We start from the raw sequence: 9,177 nt of genomic DNA on the forward strand, positions 1-9,177 counted from the left end.
GCATGAGCTCTGGGAACTTTTCACCAAACAGCTCTGGAGTCGCTGTCTGGCCTCACGTGTAGTTGAATTTTCAACAACAGATTTGCCGGGCGCCTATGAGTATTTCCGGAAGCCTTTCCCCACACAGCTCTCTCCTCTCTAACCACCTCCAGCTCCCAAAGCTCTGACCTGTATTTTCTCCACCGAGACTGCCATCCTGTGTACGGGACCCCCTTCCCCACTGCCCCACAGGCAGGAAGAAGCCCGGGGAAGAAATCAGGGCGGGCATATGGCTCACGTCCTGGATTTCCCTTCTCTCCTGGATGAGGCCTGCACTCGCCAAAAACCATTGCTTCCTCCTTTTCCCACACACGGTTCTAGCTGTTGCAGTGGGAGGTGTAGTTGGTCCCAGGTGGTCCAACATGTCATGAACGGAAACTTCTCCCCCACAAGTATTTAAAAACATGTCTACTTCTCTTGAAAACAAAATTCAGGAAAAAAAATATAAATTGTCATTATTGCTGTTTGAAAGTCTCTCAGATTTCCCCTTTGTTCTCTATTCTTTCTGCTGTTACACAAGAACAGCCTGGTACAGCCTCCTTCTTAGACTACTGACGCGGCTAGATGATAAAATCTTTTAATCCCATGACTCTATCTTATATCTGTGATCTTGACTAGATCCTTGCTCTCTCTTCTCTCAGCTAAGTCTAGGCCAGGGGTCCTCAAACTACGGCCCGCGGGTCACATGCAAATACAAATATTGTATTTGTTCCCGTTTTATTTTTTTTTTTTTTACTTCAAAATAAGATATGTGCAGTGTGCATAGGAATTTGTTCATAGTTTTTTGTTTTTTTTTTAAACTATAGTCCGGCCCTCCAACGGTCTGAGGGACAGTGAACTGGCCCCCTGTTTAAAAAGTTTGAGGACCCCTGGTCTAGGCTTTTTAATATATACTATTTTTTCATGGAATGGTTTATCAAAGTACCAAACACCTGAACTTTGAAAAGAAGAAACCAAGTAAGGTTAAAAACCAACAACAAAACAGGTGAGGGACTATGAAAACAATATTTTTAAATAACAATGAGAGGTAGCATGTGTTGAACCAGGCGCTATTATATACCTTATCTCATTCAATCCTCACATTATGCTCCTGCCATAAAATATGTTAATGTCTACTTGAAGGGTTACATTCAGTCTCCCTTAAACACCCTGAGTTTGGTAGATCTCAGTTTGCCACTTTTGATCTCATTAATCAAGGGACTGGAAGTCCAACCTCGGTCACCCACTGTGACTTCGCAGACTGTGTAGCTTGATGATTAACAGCTGAAGCTGAATCCCAGCTCCATCATGTCCCATACACACGGCCCTGGCCAGGTACCCTCTTGGTATCTTTCTCAAGCAAGGGATGAGTGACAGGAGGCCTGTTCTCCGTGCTTAGAGGCTCATGCCTGCAAATGCACTTTCTCACCTGGAAGGGCTATTCCCACGGACAGCAATGGCAGCTCAGAGGAGATGTAGAATTATGCAACATTCTGGCAGAATGTCGCGAGAACCTTCCAGAAAAGCTGGCCTCAATGCCTTCCCCGTTGAAAATAAAACAAATTGAGTAAACTCCGCCTTACTCCGTGCGGATTATTTATCATAAAATAACTTCCAATTCAGCCCCAATTGGCATGGTTGGGGGCAGCTGTGCCCTGAAATTAGGAGGCTGTGTCAGGAATGAGGACCTGCGCTGTGGCTTGAGGAAGGGAGAGCCATTGTCACCATGCCATTGTCTACCCTTTGGCTCACTTCAAGTCCCTGCCTTGGGAGCACCGCATCTGGGAATACAATGCTTCTGCCTCCTCTAGCTTTAAAGGTGAATTTTGCAATTTTTGAAAAGGTCCTTAGAATCACATTGCAGAATTAAAGGGTGTATTATAATTATCAATATCAATAGTAATAAAAGTTTATTAAAGGTCATTAAAATGAAAGGGGATGGCTCTCGATCCCATCAATCTGAATTGACTCCCTCCTCTTGTGTTAATTAGAAAACTCAGATAATGGTTCTATGGGGGAGTACAGGGAAAATTTAATTACGAAAGTTTAATGGGCCACTCTCTACTTCCTGCCAGATTAAAAACTGATGATTTACACAATTTTAGATACTACCATGGGCTTTTCTAACAAAACATGTTGCAGACTAAGGTAAAAGTTTGCTGCTGAGAGTTCTCCACTTATTTCAAAACAATGCCAGCAGAAGCCACACCGCATGCTTCTTTTAAAAACAAGCCACCACAGACAGCCTCTTCGATAAATGGTGCTGGGAAAATTGGCCAGATATGTGAAAAAAAAAAAAAAAAAAGAAACTAGACCACCAACTTACACCAGGCATGAGAATGGATTAAAGACTTAAATGTAAGATGTGGAACCATAAAAATCATAGAAGAAACCATAGGCAGCAAAACCTCAGACATATAGCAATATGTTTATGGATATGTCTCCTAGGGCGAACCTATGACACGTGTGTCAGAGGTGACATGCGAACTCATTTTTTTGGTTGATTTTTCTTTGTTAAATGGCATTTAAATATATAAAATAAATATCAAAAATATAAGTCTTTGTTTTACTATGGTTGCAAAGATCAAAAAATTTCTATATGTGACACAGCACCAGAGTTAAGTTAGGGTTTTTCAAAATGCTGACACGCCAAGCTCAAAAGGTTCGCCATCACTGGTCTAGGGCAAAGGAAACCATCAACAAAATAAAAAGTATGGCAGAGTATATTTGGCCATGGTACATCTAGTAAAGGTTAATATCCAAAATAGAGAAGGAATTCATACAACTTAAAAGGAAGACTAACAATCCGATTAAAAAGTGGGCAAAGGTCCTAAGTGGACACTTCTCCAAAGGGGACATGCACAAAGCCAAGAGACTGATGAAAAAATGCTCTAAGTCACTGATCAGCAGAGAGATGCAAATTAAAACGACAATGAGGTATCACCTCACACCTGTCAGAATGGCCACCATCAACAAGACAACAAACGACAAGTGCTGGCGAGGATGTGGAGAAAAGGGAACCCTCGTGCACTGCTGGTGGGAATGCAGACTGGTGCAGCCACTATGGAAAGCAGTAGGGAGTTTCCTCAAAAAATTAAATATGAAACTGCCATTTGACCCAGGGGTTCCAATTCTAGGAACATATCCTAAGAAACCCAAAACACCAATCAGAAAGAATGTATGCACCCCGATGTTCCTAGCAGCACAATTGACAAGAGCTAAGATCTGGGAACAGCCCAAGTGCCCATCCGTGGACAAGTGGATAAAAAAGCTGTGGTACATGTACACCATGGAATTCTATGCAGCAGTAAAAAGAAGGATCTATTACTCTTTGCGACAGCATGGAGGGACCTGGAGGGTATTATGCTAAGCGAAATAAGCCAGTCAGAGGAAGACAGAATTACACGATCTCAGGCAAATGTGGAATCTAATGAACAAAATAAACTATTGAACAAAATAGATCCAGAAACACTGAAGCATGGAACAGACTGTGGAATCTCAGAGGGAAGATGGGGGAGGTGGGTGGGTGGGAATATATCAACCAAAGACCTTGTATGCATACATACATATATGCATAACTCATGGTCACAGACAATAGGATTGAGAAAGTGGGGGTGCAGAGGGGTTAGAAGGGGTCAATAGGGGAAAAGGGAGACATATATAATACTTTCAATAGTCAAGATTAAAAAAAAAAAATAAGCCACCACAGAAAACATATATAGGGTGTCCCCCAAAAATGTGTACACACTTTAACAGCTGATAACTCACTTAATTTTTACTCTTTTTTATCTTATTTATTGTTGATAATTGATATAATGAGCATAGCATGGTATGAGCTATGGTTGATTAGACTTCATTGGTTTTGAAAGTTTTGGGTGAATACTTTGTAATGTAATGACTTGAAGGTCTGGCTTTAAGGCCTTAGCTTATCACAGGGTTTTACGGAATGTCATAGCTGGAAAGTGGTACCTCACAAAGATGGATCCAAATGGAAGAAGTTCACTCTTGGCTCATCTTACTCAATCATGATACTCATTTTTCAATCCCAAACTCCCATTATGCAATGGTATTTACTGTTGGCAGGCCTGTCGGGTAACAGACACCCTCACACATTGCTGGTGGGAGTGTAAACTGGTACAACATTTATGAAGTCAAGTTGGCAGTATCTTTCTAAACTGCACACACACACACTTTTGGATCCAGATACTCAACCTTCTAGGAATCTATCCGAATGCCATACTAGCATGTGTTTGAAATGGCCCACAAAAAAAGTTGTCCCATGCAGTGTTGTTTGCCAAAGCAAAAGGCTGGAAACAACATACATACCTATCACTTGGAGGTTGGTAAAACAATCTGGTATATCTTTAAAAAAAAAAAAAAAAGATTGTGCAGTCATAAACAAATGTGAAAACTCTTTAGGTACTGATAGGGACATAGGAAGTGAAACAAAATTAAGGCAGAAAATATGAGGCTGCTGTGATTTCTACCATAAAGGAGAGAGTGAAGGGGGAAGATGGAGCTCGACCAGCCTGTTGTGTAGGCACTGATGTCTCTGGAAGGATCCAGGACAAATCAGTGCCTCTAATCACCTCCAAGATGAGAAGTGAAGGTTAGAAACGAGAGGGGCAGGGCACGTTTACATACTTGATGTTTTTAAGTGTTTTAGATTTTGTATAATGTGAAGGTATTACCTGTTTAAATTTTTTAAGTTATTAAAGGGAGTCATTGTTATAAAGTTAACATCCTATAGCATAGACACTGCAATATATTGCAGTGGAAAGGTGAAGAGGTAAGGATTGGCCTGTCTCATTTTGTCACTCTCCACCCTTTTCTTAGGCCACATCAGCTTCTATATGTTACTTCTGGACCAAAGGTGTAGGCCAAGCATGTCAAACTCACGGCCCACCCAATAGAACGGTATATCAGAAACATTTTAATAAAAATTTCATAACTTAATTTTGTACAATATCTGTTATACATAATTATTAATGAACTACAACGTTCACTAATGACTGATTACTATAATCGTGTTGCATTCATTTCCCTTACGCGCAGGCGCACCATTTCTCTCCACTAATACTAGCAGCGAATATTTTAGCAGCCGATGGCCACGTCATTAATCTTGGACTGACTTGTTTGGTGTGTGCAACAGGAAATATTTCCTTTTCGGAAAACAATAAAAACAGTTTTTTTTGCATTATGCTTATTAATTTGTGCAGTTATTCAGTGTCTGGTAAGATAATGTTCAAGAAAAAAATACTAATTTTTATTAAAATGTTCTATATTTTATGTTAATGATGACTCATTTATTTCGGCCCATTGTATTCAGCGTGTCTCTATTGAAATAAACCTACGTTTCTATGAAAATGGAAGCTTTTGTTTTTTTGTGGCCCACAGACACTTAGACCTTGTTTACTTGGCCTGTGTTAGCCTTTGAGTTTGACATGCTTGGTATAGGCAGTGTCAATCCCTATATGAAAGAATCCCTATAATCATCAGTAGAGCTTTTGCTTTTTACAATTTATACCTAAAATAATGATCCATAAAAGTGGTACTATTACTAGGTTGTTCTTCCTAAGGGGTTCACACCAACCTTCCGGATGCGGGCGCCTTGCTCTGAAGGCCAACCCAAGAACTGTCAAAAGTCCCGGTACCATTGAAAACACAGCCACCCATTCTCATAAACGAAGAGGTAAGAATTTATAAATGTGTCCTCCATATCCACAACAGCCAACTTCCCACAATATGAATTCTCTATAGCGAGAGCCAGACACCAAGTCAGCGGCAGGGTAACGGACATCTCCGAAGTTCCCCGCCGCCAACCGTGGGCGACACTCGGGTCCCTGGGACATGGCAATGGAATAATGGCTCTTGCTTCATCAGATGAATGTTAGAACTATTTTTCTTTTAAAAGAAAGAGACATTTTTACAAAGGACAACACAGGAGGTGCCCCAAAGCAAAACAAGGGGACAGAACGACACGGTTTGTGCTATTGCCATTACTGGCTGGGTTCTGATGTCCCCAACTGAAGAATCCTGCGTTATAAACTCAGGGCTGGCTGTCAGTTCTAATTTAGGGAGTCGGGGACAGTTTCCCACAGTAGTACTCTGGCCTGAAGCCATCTGTCTGACTTCTAGACATTGCTGTGTCAACAGCATGCCCTTGAACGTTTCGGGTACCCAGCGAATTAGTGGTTCATACCAGAGGCAGGATCCTGGGGATTGAGACACCAGACAATAGAGGCATCTGGTGAAGGTAGATTTTAGAATTTCCTGCCAGTCTTATTTTGGAAGGCCGATGAGTCTCAGGACCCAGATGGAGCACAGAAAAGTGGGGATCCCCCGAACACTTGGTCAACACAGTGCCAGGAGCTTTACCAAGCACTCAACGTTTTCTAGGAAGAGGAAGGAATATGACTAATCAGAAGAGCGTAAAAATGAAGGGGAAAAATGGTCAAGTATGTATCACAGGACTGACTATGCCTCCCATGTTTTTATTTGCAGGCTTTAAACTGATAACCAGACTCGTACTTCCCATCTTGTCCATTTGGCCAATACTTTAGTCATCCTCCAAGATTCTTCTTGACTGCAGCCTTCCTCAAACTGATCAGTCCTCACTCCAGTCTGAGGGATGCATGTCAAGTGCTCCTTCTGTTTCAGTCGCACTTTGGGGCAATGTCTGTTCTTGCTCAGAGATCTTCCTTCTGGTCACTCCTGAGAGCAGACAGCCTTGGCCCTGCAGGCGATCTTTCAGGCCACGTCGGATGACGTTCAACTACTAAGCCACACCAGCCAGACAGTAGCTTGCCATCTTGACATTGTGTCCCTCCTCCCTGGGCAGAACCTCATTTGACAATGACCTTAGGCATGGAGTTCTCCAGCTCGGTTCTGAAGCTGTCTGTCCGACTCCTAGACATTGCTGTGTCAACAGTATGCCCTTGAACGTTTCGGTGCCCAGCGAATTAGTGGTTCATACCAGAGACAGGATACTAGGGACTGAGACCCAGACAAGAAAATACTAGGATTTTCAGACCCAGGCGTCTCTGGTCTGAAAGAATGCTGGGGTGGGGGGATAGGACCGGGGATTGGTATTTAAGCCTGAATTTCTCATGTCCCCGGGTCAGAGTAAGTTATTGTCCCTGCATCGGAATAGCTTATTGGTCAGCCAGTGGTGGGTCAGAGGGCTCCTGCCCTTCGCTAATGGATCTGTGTGCGACTTGGGACATGCTTTCCAGCCTGTCCCTGTCCTTCTCCGACTGGTGCTGTGTAGGTGCAGCCGCTGCATACCCACAAGCTTCTAGACCACAGAGCTGACTGTGACCCCTGGAGGCGCTTCTTGGCTAAATGCCTGGCTGCACTGTGATTCTGCTTGTTTCTGGAAGCCAGCAGACTCCTCCTAATTGTGTTCTCCACCATGGTCTCCATTGTCTTTGACAATGACCTTAGGCATGGAGTTCTCCAGCTCCGTTCCAAATGCAGCCAGTCCCTCAGGTGGAGCTCTAGAGCTTGCCATCTTTTTCTTCCTTCATTCCTCCCTCCCTTCCTCCCTCCCTTCCTCCCTCCCTTCTTTCCTTCCTTCCTTCCTTCCTTCCTTCCTTCCTTCCTTCCTTCCTTCCTTCCTTCCTCCCTCCCTCCCTCCCTCCCTCCCTTCCCTTCCTTTCTTTCTTTCTCTTTCTTTCTCTCTTTCCTTTTTTTTTTAAAAAAGGTCTTTATTGATTTTAGAGAGAGGAAGGGAGTGGGGTGGAGAGATAGAAACATCAATGATGAGAGAGAAACATGGATTGCTGCTTCCTGCACTGCCTCTACTGGGGATGGAGCCAGTCACCTGGGCATGTGCCCTGACCAGGAATCGAACCAATGACCTCTTGGTTCACAGGTCAATGTTCAACCACTGAGCCACACCAGCCAGACAGGAGCTTGCCATCTTGACATTGTGTCCCTCCTCCCTGGGCAGAAACTCAGGGCCACTGCACCACATGGTCTACTTCTCCTGGACTGACACCTCTGCAGACCCTGCAGAGGAGAATACCGGCTCCTGCTCTTCTAGGCTGGCCCCGCCCAGTATGGCATCCCTGGTCCGTAAGAATGCTGGGGTGGGGGGATAGGATAGGGGTAACTGATTGGAACACTGAAGCTAGCATCGGGATTTCACCTGAAGAACTGGGTGAGGAAAGGGGGCGCAGTCCTCTGGACTATGGCCACCCAGAAGAGAAAGTCTGCAACATAGAGCTGGGGGTGGGACGGAGGGATGAGGAAGGAGGGCCAATGCCTCAGGCCAAAAGCTGAGAAAAGCTTCTCTGATAGACAGGGGAATATAGGGACAGCTCATGGCCCACATGCACCAGAGTCTTGTTCTTACCGAGATAGAGAGGATTTTCTTTAATAATGTTTCATGATTTGCTACAGGCTCTTATGTCAATTTCCAAACACTTTGTTGTTGTTTTTTTAATTATTTTTTACCAGTTAAATGGCTGCTTTACTGAGAAAAAGGTTGGCCAAGCAACTCACAGAGCCATTCTAGAAGCGCTGGCTCTACAGATGCAACATTTTAATGTTGGAATATTAGGAATAAGTTGATGCCAAGAAGTTAATCAGTGTGGATGAAATGAATACATTTCTTGAAAACCACAAGTTATTAACATCATTACAAGAAGAAACAGATATAGTAGCTAAGATTCAGAAATAGCCCAAGTGCCTGTCAGTAGATGAGTGGATAAAAAAAGCTGTGGGACATTTACACAATGGAGTACTATGCAGCTGTAAAAAAGAGAGATCGCTTACCCTTTGGGACAGCATGGATGGGCCTGGAGAATATTATGCTAAGTGAAATAAGCCAATCTGAGAAAGACAAATATCACATGATCTCACTTATTTGTGGCATCTAATGAGCAAAATGAATTGACCAACAAAATAGGACCTGAAGTAGGGAGGCCTGGAAAAGACTGACATAACTCGATGTGGGCATTGTGAGGATGAGAAGAGATAAACCAAAGAACTTATCCTGTATAATAAAAGGCTAATATGCAAATTGCCCCCTCGACCCAGAGTTCAACCGGGAGTTCAACCAGGGGGCGGGGCCAGCAGCTAACCACCCACAGCCCCTCCCCCAGTTGACCCCACCCCCAATTGGCCCAATCACCTTCCGATCGGGGCAGGCCA

Source organism: Myotis myotis, unplaced genomic scaffold (assembly GCF_014108235.1).
Source record: "Myotis myotis isolate mMyoMyo1 unplaced genomic scaffold, mMyoMyo1.p scaffold_m19_p_21, whole genome shotgun sequence".
Lineage (NCBI taxonomy): Eukaryota > Metazoa > Chordata > Mammalia > Chiroptera > Vespertilionidae > Myotis > Myotis myotis.